This window comes from Triticum aestivum, chromosome 6B (assembly GCF_018294505.1).
Source record: "Triticum aestivum cultivar Chinese Spring chromosome 6B, IWGSC CS RefSeq v2.1, whole genome shotgun sequence".
NCBI classification, from domain to species: Eukaryota; Viridiplantae; Streptophyta; class Magnoliopsida; order Poales; family Poaceae; genus Triticum; species Triticum aestivum.
The window spans coordinates 325277051-325287980 of record NC_057810.1 but is presented as its reverse complement, the minus strand read 5'-3'; positions in this window follow the sequence as shown (position 1 = coordinate 325287980).

The following is a 10930-nucleotide window of genomic DNA, read 5'->3' as shown; positions in this document are numbered from 1 at the left end:
ACTCTTTAATCAAATCTGGTCCAAACAACTGACGGTCTCCAACTTCGTGCCATGATAATGGTGTCCTGCACCTCCTTCCGTATAAAGCTTCGAAAGGTGCCATCTTCAAGCTGGTTTGGTAACTGTTGTTATAAGAAAACTCTGCATACGGCAAGTTATCGTCCCAACTAGATCCATAATCTAGTGCACAAGCTCTTAGCATATCCTCCAAATTCTGATTGACTCTCTCAATCTGTCCATCTGTTTGTGGGTGAAAAGCTGTACTGAATTCCAGCCTGGTTCCCAATGTTTCATGCAACTGATTCCAAAACTTTAAGGTAAATTGGGTTCCTCTATCTGATACGATACTCCTTGGAACTCCGTGCAAACACACAATTCTGGTCATGTATATCTTTGCCAACTTAGCACTGCTATAGGTAGTCTTGACTGGAATGAAATGAGCTACCTTCGTCAAGCGGTCGACTATAACCCAAATCGAGTCATAGCCTGAACAAGTCTTTGGCAAACCTGTGATGAAATCCAGCCTAGTTTATCCCACTTCCATTCGGGTATCGACAATGGTTGCAACAATCCTGCTGGCTTCTGATGTTCTGCCTTCACTCTCTGACATACATCACAAACTGCTACATACTCCGCAATATCCTTCTTCATTCCGGTCCACCAGAATGTTTCCTTCAAATCCAAATACATCTTGGTATTTCCTGGGTGAATCGAATAGGGCGAATCATGTGCCTCTTGCAGAATAAACTTCCTGATCTCCGGGTCATTTGGCACATAAACACGGTCCTCAAACCATAGGGTATCGTGCTCATCCTCACGAAATCCCTTTGCTTTTCCTTCGCTCATTTTCTTCTTTATATCCGCGATCTCTTTGTCATTTTTCTGAGCGTCTCTGATTTTATCCATCAAGGTAGACTGAATCTCCAATGCTGCTACATAGCCTCTCGGAACTATTTCCAAACATAGCTCACGAAGATCTTCCACTAACTCCTTTGGTATCTCTCCCGTCATCAGTGTATTGACATGGCTCTTACGGCTTAATGCGTCAGCTACTACATTAGCCTTTCCGGGATGGTAATGCAATCTCATACCATAGTCCTTGATGAGTTCCAACCATCTCCTTTGTCTAAGGTTTAACTCTTTCTGTGTGAAAATGTACTTCAAACTCTTGTGATCCGTGTACACCTCACAATGATTTCCAATGAGGAAATGTCTCCATGTCTTCAATGCATGCACAACGGCTGCTAACTCCAAATCATGTGTGGCATAATTTAATTCGTGAGGTTTCAGTTGTCGTGAAGCATACGAAACAACTCTTCCTTCCTGCATAAGCACTGCTCCAAGTCCTCGACATGAAGCGTCGCAATACACCTGATAATCCTTGGTCTGATCTGGCAAAATTAACACTGGTGAGGTAACCAATCTTTTCTTCAACTCCTGAAAACTTGCCTCACAATCCTCAGTCCATATGAACTTGGTATCCTTTTTCAGCAACTCCATCATAGGCTTTGCAATCCTTGAGAAATTCTCAATGAATCTCCGGTAGTATCCTGCGAGTCCAAGAAAACTCCGGATCTCTCCAACTGTCGTTGGTGCTTCCCATTCGGTTACGGTCTCAACCTTTTTAGGGTCAACTGCTATCCCTTCTCCGGATATAACATGTCCTAGAAATCCAACTTTCTTTAACCAAAACTCACATTTGCTGAACTTGGCATATAACTGATGTTCCCTTAGTTTCTCCAAAACCAATCGCAAATGTTCCTTATGTTCCTCTTCATTCTTCGAGAAAACCAAAATATCATCAATGAACACCACGACGAACTTATCCAAAAACTCCATAAACACTTTGTTCATCAGGTTCATGAAATAGGCAGGTGCGTTAGTCAGTCCAAATGACATAACGGTATACTCATACAGTCCATATCTTGGGGTGAATGATGTCTTAGGTCTGTCCTGCTCTCGAATCTTCAACTGATGGTACCCTGATCGCAAATCGATCTTGGAAAACACCTTAGATCCTTGCAAATGATCAAACAGATCATTTATCATTGGTAGTGGGTACTTGTTCTTGATTGTTACTTCATTCAATCCACGATAGTCAACAACCATCCTTAACGGTCCATCCTTCTTCTCTACTAAAAGTACGGGTGATCCCCAAGGCGAAGAACTTGGGCGTATATAACCTTTATCCAACAACTCCTTGATCTGCTTCTTAATTTCCTCCAAATCTTGGGCTGGCATCCTGTATGGTCGCTTTGATATTGGGCCTGTGCCTGGCAAGAGCTCAATCAGAAACTCAATGTCTCTATCCGGTGGCATTCCTGGCAATTCCTCAGGAAATACATCAGGGTAATCCTTCACCACTGGCACCTCTTCCTGCACAACTCCTGATAAGGAATTTACTTGATTCCTATTTGGTCCATGTTGCGATACATACCTAATCCTTTTTCCTTCTGGTGTTGTGAGCAAAATCGTCTTACTTGCGCAATCGATGTTCCCCCCATACATCGACAGCCAATCCATACCGAGAATCACATCCAATCCTTGGGATTCCAAAATGATCAAATCCGTCAGGAATACATGCCTTCCTATAATTAATGGTACTTGAAAACATCCTTGTCTGGCCATATACTCTGCTCCTGGTGAGCTTACTAGCATAGGGGTTTTAAGAATCTGAGTAGGCAGGCTATACTTTTCTACAAATCCCCTTGATATGTATGAATGCGTTGCACCGGTATCGAAAAGAACAAGTGCAGTAAATGACTTAACCAAAAACTTACCGATTACTGCATCGGGCTGATCTTCAACCTCCTCCACATCAATGTGGTTCACCTGTCCCTTGTTGAAAGGGTTTGGCTTCTTTCCAGAGCTTCCATTTCCACCTTGGCTTTCGGGACAGTCATTTGCATAATGTCCGGTCTTGGAACACTTGTAACAGGTGACATGACTCAGGTCTTTCTTGGCTGGGGTTGATGGTGTGGTCCGGTTCTGGCCGTTGCTTCCTCCATTCCCATTACCATTCTTGTGGCCATTATGGTTGTGCGAACTACCTCCTCCATGGGTATGCTCAAACTGAACTCCCTGTTTAGGGGTATAACGGGGCTTCTGCTGGGCTCCAGAGTTATACTTCCCCTGCCCATACTTCCTCTTGCGATTCTCAATCTGCTGCTGCTTTCCTTCAATCATGAGGGCACGGTCTACCAACTCCTGGTAGTTATTGAAAGTGGCTACCATCAACTGCATGCTCAGCTCATCATTCAGTCCTTCTAGAAACTTCTCCTGCTTAGCTGCATCTGTAGCAACGTCATCTGGGGCATAACGTGCTAGCTTAATAAAATCATCCACATACTGGCCAACAGTCCTTCCTCCTTGGCATAAGTTGTGAAACTCATGCTTCTTCATGGCCATAGCTCCTGCTGAAACATGGGCAGTGCGGAAAGCTTGCTGGAACTGATCCCATGTGACAGTGTCTACAGGGTAAGTGGCTATAAAATTCTCCCACCATGCTTTTGTGGGTCCTTCAAGCTGATGTGCGGCAAACTTCACCCTTTCTCCATCTGTACATCCTGCAGTGGTCAACTCCCTCCCTATCTTACGGAGCTAATCATCTGCTACAATCGGCTCGGTGCTACTGGAATACACCGGCGGTTGAAGCCTAAGGAAACGAGTCAAGTGATCCGCAGGTGGTGGTGGTGGTGGGTTGTTGTTGTTGTTGCCTTGGTTCTGTACCAATGTTTGGATCAAAGTGTTCTGCTGCTGAATCAACTCGGTGATCTCTGGCGGGAAAACAAACCCGGGGTCGCGTCTCGGAGGCATCTGAAGGGTTTAGAAAAGATGAGAAATTAAGAATAGAGTGAGGTCTAAGGAGAAAACACTACCCAAATGCATATGAGCAAATGCACACAAAATCACTTCATTCATTTCAAACAAAGGGCTTACAACGGTCTAACTATCGCAAAAGTGCTGAACTATAATGTTTACATGGAGGGAATACTACTAATATGTGGGGTCATCTATTAATTTGAACCGGTGGATGACTCCATGATGTCTGCTCCAGCTTCGTCTTCAAAGTCGGGCTCACTTGGATCCGAATCGGTGTCGTCGATGATGATGTAGTTGCTCGGACAGTCGACGTACTTGTCTTCATTCTTGAGCGCTAACTTCTTCTTGAGTTCTTCAATCTCATACTTAAGATTGCTATTGTGCTTTACTACAGCTATGATCTCGTCGATGTAGTCCTTGCGTGTAGACTTCAGCTCTCCTTCAAGTTCGATGATCCTTCCCTTCGCATTCTTCAATTCTATCATATCATTGCACATCTGGTTCTCCTGGCGTCGAATGTGCTGGTTTAACTCCTGGATGAAAGCTGCAATGGATCTATCCTTCTTGGTGCTGACTATCTCCCATTGTTCATTTCGGCGTCCGCAAATCTGATAGATAGTGTCCTTGAGGTCTTCTTGATAAATTTCTCCAATGCGTCCCATGGTGATATGAGCTGCCATGCTCTTTCCCAGACTCCAGGTTGGTGCACTGAAAACACTATCTATAGGCTTGGTGATTGGGGCGAATGTCCTTCCCGGAACGTGGGCTTGAATCTTCCAGCGCTCCACTTCAGGCAGAGTGGCGTTGAAAGTCCCCGTGAAGCTTGGTAGTCCAGTGTTCAGGTACTTGGCGACTTCCCTCAAGTGGAATCCAAAAGGTGTACCTTCATCCGGTTGAGCATACTTGATCCTTGCGCCCGTCATCCTAAAAGAGTAGAAAAGATGAGGAGTTAGAAAATGAGAAGAGAGTAGTGATCTATGGCTTTAACTTAGTGGTCATGTCCTACAGTCAGCGTGTGCTCTGATACCATCTCTGTAGCGACCCGACCTCAGATGGTCAAGTCTCTGTGCTCAGGTGTCATCCCTGGATCAGTAATGCTGACACCACACAGTACTTCGAAGGATTTATAACAGAGTAGCAATCACACACTTGTTACATCGATGTCCCAAAAGAGGACTTATTACAATAAATATGGCTTAAGGCCATCTAATAACGATAACAGCGGAAGACTTGGAAGATAAGTGAGTCCATCAACTCCAACGGCATCACTGAGTATAGAACCACGACCTAAAGCACCTTACTCGTCGTCTGAAAAGTCTGCAACATGAAACGTTGCAGCCCGAAAACGGGTCAGCACATGGAATATGCTGGCAATGTAACACATAGAGAATAACATTGGAATAAGCTACACTACATGCAATTTGGCTGGTGTAAAAGCTCTATGGTTACAGTTTTTGCATAAAGCCAGTTTTTCCCTACTGCAAAGGAATAAATTTAATTAACTATCATGGTGGTTGTTAATCATTGAGAATGGTTGACAGCATCCTCAATCCCAATTAAAAGTAATCATTAACAAACCCAACAATATTAAATTAGAGTAACATGTTGAGATTCACATGATATTCAAGTACTAGATACTCAAGATGTCCATAATCGGGGACACGGCTGTCACATCCCTAGCTGCTGGTAGTGCTCTAGGCTAGCTCATGTGTGCATCATGTCTATATTTTTTGAAACTTGAATTGAGGAATATTGGAAGCCTCAAAACCCTAAATAAAAGAGGGGCAAAAACCCTAGAAATCTCATTCATTGCTCCAAAGTGCTCCTCTTAAATGTTTGATAATTTTTGGTAAGGGTTCTGGTCCCAACCAAAATATTGAACATTTTTAAGGATTTATTTTTGGGATTTTGAATTTAAATCACTAGCTATTTGAATTTGAATTATATTCATATAATTAGAATATAATTTAAATACCCCTGAAATATTTTATAAGCTTTTGGAAAAGTCCATCTAGCAATATAAAATATTCAGAGGAGTTTTTGGCATTGTTTGAATTATTTTAAAATTCAAAACAGTGGCAAAATAATTTAAATAAAACAAAAACAGAAGAAAAATATAAAACAGAATAGAAACAGAAAGAGAGAGAGAGTAAGCTACCTGGCGCCTACCAAGCCCACCTGGGCCTCACCTGACCGGCCCAGCTAGCAGCCCGGCCACCTGGCCAGCCCACCTCCCCCCCTTGTCCTCTTCTTCCTCTGCTAGTAGGCAGAGGCGAGGCATGGCGCGCGCCCGAAGAGCTCCGACCACCTCCTGCTTCGCCGTGGCAGCCTCCCCGACTCCCTCGCGACGCCACGGAGACGCCTCGACCCCCTGCACCTCCCCTCTCTTCCCCTGGACCCCGTTCCCTCCTCTGTTTTCCTCCCTGCACGCGCCCGAGCGGAGCTCGTCGTCGCCGACGCCGTTCGCCGTAGCCACCGTGTTCCTCGCTGCCACCCGAAGTACCCAGGATATCGGCCTCGACCACCTCTTCCTCCTCGCCGAGAAGCGCACCGCGGGAGCCCCTGCAACGTCGCCACCGCCGTCTTCTTCAACCTCGGGACCGCCGACCATCTTCGTCAAATTCGTCAGCTCCGGTGCCTCCCCGAGCTCCCCGAGGCCACCGTCGCAACCCCTGTGAGCTACTCTTCCATTCCCCCTCTTCCTCGCGCTCGTTCCCGTACCCTAGCCGCCTTTTCACCGGAGCCGATTGCTCCTCGCCGCCGGCCATGGCGTGGCCGTGGCCACAGCCACCGCAGCTCGCTCTTGAGCCCACCCGCGTGCTCACCGCAACCTCAGGAACCCAAAGCACTTAACCGTTCGTCCTCCCGTGCACTGCAGCGCCGATCCCGCGAAACCCCGAGCTCCGGCCGCCGCCTCGGGCTCCATTCCGGCGAACCCCGGCCACCCCCGCACCTCCCGTTGGTCCCCCTAGATGCGCACGGGCGCGGGCTACCTCCTGGTGCCCTTGGCTCGTCGATCCGATGCCCCTAGCGCAAGTCCGGCGTTCCCCCGCCGTGCGGAATGGTCGCCGCCGGCGAAACTCCGACGACTGCCGACGTGGCACGCCTAATTAGCACTAATGACCCTGTTAAACTAACCCCGTGGCACTGACAGTGGGCCCCGTAGCGGGTCAAAGCCCGGGTCAACGCGGGATTAGCCCCTGTGTCACTGACGTGTGGACCCCACACGTCAGGTTTGACCTGGACCGCCCGTTGACCTGCTGAGGTCAGCATGAGGTCATGCTGACGCCATAATTCATTTTCTGGAATTATTTTAATTCTAAATATTCAGGAAATTCCAGAAAATGCCTAAAACTTCTAAAATTCATAGAAATTCAACTGTAACTCCAAATTAAATAAATTATATATGAAAAATTATCAGAAAAATCCAAGGAATCCATCTGTACCATTTTCATGCATGTGAGAACAACTTATAGCTGCTGTTTAGCACAAATCATTTAAATGGCATTTAATTAATCACATATGGAGTTTGAATTTGAATTTTATATTCAAACCAACTTCATTTAATCTGTTGCTAGTTGCATTAGCCCAAAACACATTCTTTTTGCCATGTCATGATCATGCATCATATTGTGCATTGCATTGATTGTGTTCCCTTCTGTGTTGCCGGTATTTGTCCCCCCTCGATAGACGTGATACCGATGATGTGATCGTTGACACTGATGAAGACTCAATGTTATCTTCAGAAGTGCCAGGCAAGCAAAACCCCCTTGTTCATTCCGATACAATCCCACTCTCTCGCTCCTGCTCTCTTTTACTGCATTAGGACAACAATGATTCAACTATTACTTGCTGCGGTAGCTGAACCCCTTTATCCTTTGCATGACCTGTCATTGCCACAGTAAATAGATGAAACCCACTAGCATGAGTAGGAGTTGTTTGAGCCCTGATGTGCCTACTCATTTATGTTTGTTGTCATGCCTGCTACTGCTTAGAGTTGAGTCAGGTCTGATTCATCGGGGATGAATCAGAGGCGTGTGAACATGTCCTACTGTGTGTGAGCTAAGTGTGTGAACACGATTTGGTAAAGGTAGCGGTGAGAGGCCATGTAGGAGTACATGGTGGGTTGTCTCATTGCAGCCGTCCTCAGGAACTGAGTTCTGTGTTTGTGATCCATGATTCAGCTACTACCACGCATTGGGCCCGAAACCAATGGACCCTCTCGGCTTCTTAATCACCCTTGTCCTCTGTCCAGGAGTTGCAAGTAGTTTCTGGTGTTTGTAGTATGCTGGAGGCCATGCGCAGCGCTGACCGTAGGGGTGGGCTGTGATGCGGTAGGCACGTGGCCGGGTAAACCGGGCGCCTGTTTGGTGTCACGGAACCCTGTACACATCGTTTGGGGCTGTGAGCGAAACTCCGGCCGGATCTCCTCATGGATGGAACCCGAATAGGCGATAAACCTGGACTAGAGACTTGAGTGTTTAGGTAGGCCGTGGCCGACACCCACGTTGGGCTTCCGCTTGAAGGTTGCCGAGTACATGTCGTGTAAACGGCGGTAAGTGGTGAGAGCGTGTGTGAAGAAGTACACCCCTGCAGGGTTAACATCATCTATTCGAATAGCCGTGTCCGCGGAGAAGGACTTCTGGGTTGCTTATATCAGTTCATAGACAAGTGAAAGTGGATACTCTAAAATACGCAAGATAAGCGTGAGTGCTATGGATGGCATTCTCGTAGGGAGACGGGAGTGGATCCATAGTGGTGTATTGATATGGTGAATATGTGGACTCGTGTGCGCCACCTCAAAGAGTCGCTTGCAGTCGTAGTTTAGGATAACCACCGAGTCAAAGCTGGCTTGCTGCAGTTAAACCCCACCATCCCCTTTGTTGATAATGATGCATATGTAGATAGTTCTGATGTAAGTCTTGCTGGGTACATTTGTACTCACGTTTGCCTATTTTATGTTTTTGCAGAGAGACTTCGGTCTCGCTAGTAGTTCCGCATGGACTTCGACGTTTAGCTTGTTACCTCAGCTACGATCTTGTGCCCTCGGCAGGATCTGGTAGATAGTCAGGCTTCTTAGCCTTTTTCATTTATAGATGTCTGTACTCAGACATGATAGCTTCCGCTTGTGCTTTGACTTGTATGCTCTGATTGTTGGGTCATGAGACCCATGTTTGTAATATCTCGCTCCTCGGAGCCTATTGAATCAACTACTTGAGTCGTAGAGTCATTTTGTGATACCATGTTGTATTGCACATATCGAGCATATTGTGTGTATGTTATTGAAATGCTTGGTATGTGTGGGATCTGACTATCTAGTTGTTTATCTTTAGTAGCCTCTCTTACCGGGAAATGTCTCCTAGTGTTACCGCTGAGCCATGGTAGCTATCTACTGCTCTGGAACACTTAGGCTGGCCGGCATGTGTCCTTCTTCGTTCCTGTGTCTGTCCCTTCGGGAAAATGTCACGCTTTGAGTACCAGAGTCCTGTTAGCCCGCTACAGCCCGGTTTACCGGAGTCCTGCTAGCCCAGTGCTACAGCCCGGACCCACTTGCTGAAGACCGACACGTTCGAAGCTGGGTCATGAATGCCTGTCCCTGTAAGTCTATGCCACTTTGGGTTCACGACTAGTCATGTCAGCTCGGGCTCCTTACCATATGGATGCTAGCGACACTATCATATACGTGAGCCAAAAGGCGCAAACGGTCCCGGGCAAAGGTAAGGCGACACCCGTGGGGATACCGTGCGTGAGGCCGCAAAGTGATATGAGGTGTTACCGGCTAGATCGATGTGACATCGAGTCGGGGTCCTGACAACGGCTAATCATGATTAGTTTGTACACTCTGTAGAGGTTTGCGCACTTTTCCCCACAAGACTCGATTGCCTCCGTTTGGTTTCTCGTACTGCAGGGTGTTTGAGAAACGGATGACCGAGACATAGTCTTTCAGAAGCGCTAGCACCTTACGATGGGTAGACCGGTACACCTACATCCCCTACATCTGCTAGTCCACCACTATAAGGGTTCACACAACTTAGTCAACTATGCCAGAGCCCATAATGGCTTGTGGCTGCACATGGAAGTTAGTAGCATGAATTATCTTATGATCCCTTTGACCCTGGGTGGCGGTCCATAGGAAAATCACACGGTAACCCCGGGATTTCCAAAAAAAAACAGGCAATCACTGGATACCCCAGGTGCCTCAATCCACCCAGATGTGTATTTAAGTTGCCACCTTAGATAAACCATTAAGTTACAACTCACATCTGTCATGGATATCACTCACCCAATCCACGTCTACTAGCATAGCATGGCATAATAAGCAAACGCAGAGGTAACTCCCAAAGGTTTCATAAGTAAAACAGGTAATAGGTACTACCTCATCTACTTCCCATCCCACAATTTAATTAGGTCCTACTCATGCAATGTTTGAGGATTGATCTAATGCAATAAAACTGGGTAGTAGAAAAAGGTATGATCAAGTGTTACTTGCCTTGCTGATGATCCGCGAAACCTAGAGATTCGAAGTAACAACCGGCGCATTCCGGGTGATCTATCGCAGACAAACATTAAGCATACAATAAGTACTTATCTAATGCACGGGTAAATCTCGAATAAAAGATCTAACCAGAAAGTTCAACTTAAGAACCCTGGTGGCAAAAGAGAACGAATCGAACAAAGCAACGGAAAACAACCGGCAGGAGAAAACAGCTCGGTTCTAGCAAGTTGAAACTAGATCAAATTTTACAGTAGCAAAACTCTATTTAAGTTGATAGTCGGAACGGCGGTTTCGAAACGAAACTCCAGGCGCTTGAATCACCTAATTCCGATAAACGTGCGAGAAGATAAACTAGAACGAAGATCGGATCTGAAATCGCGATCAGAAAATAGTGAAATAAATCCGATTAAAAGAAAACGACGAATGGTTAAACGAACGGACGTTCGTTAACCAGGAATAACCGGTGATCACGTTCGTTAAGACGAACGGTCCGGCGAACGCTCGCTAAACAACAAAACCGGAATTAAAACCGGTCTAGGGTTTCGAAAAAAAACCGAACGACGGAAAAAGAAAACCGGAACGGTTTTTATAAAAAAACCGAGGGGAGGGTGG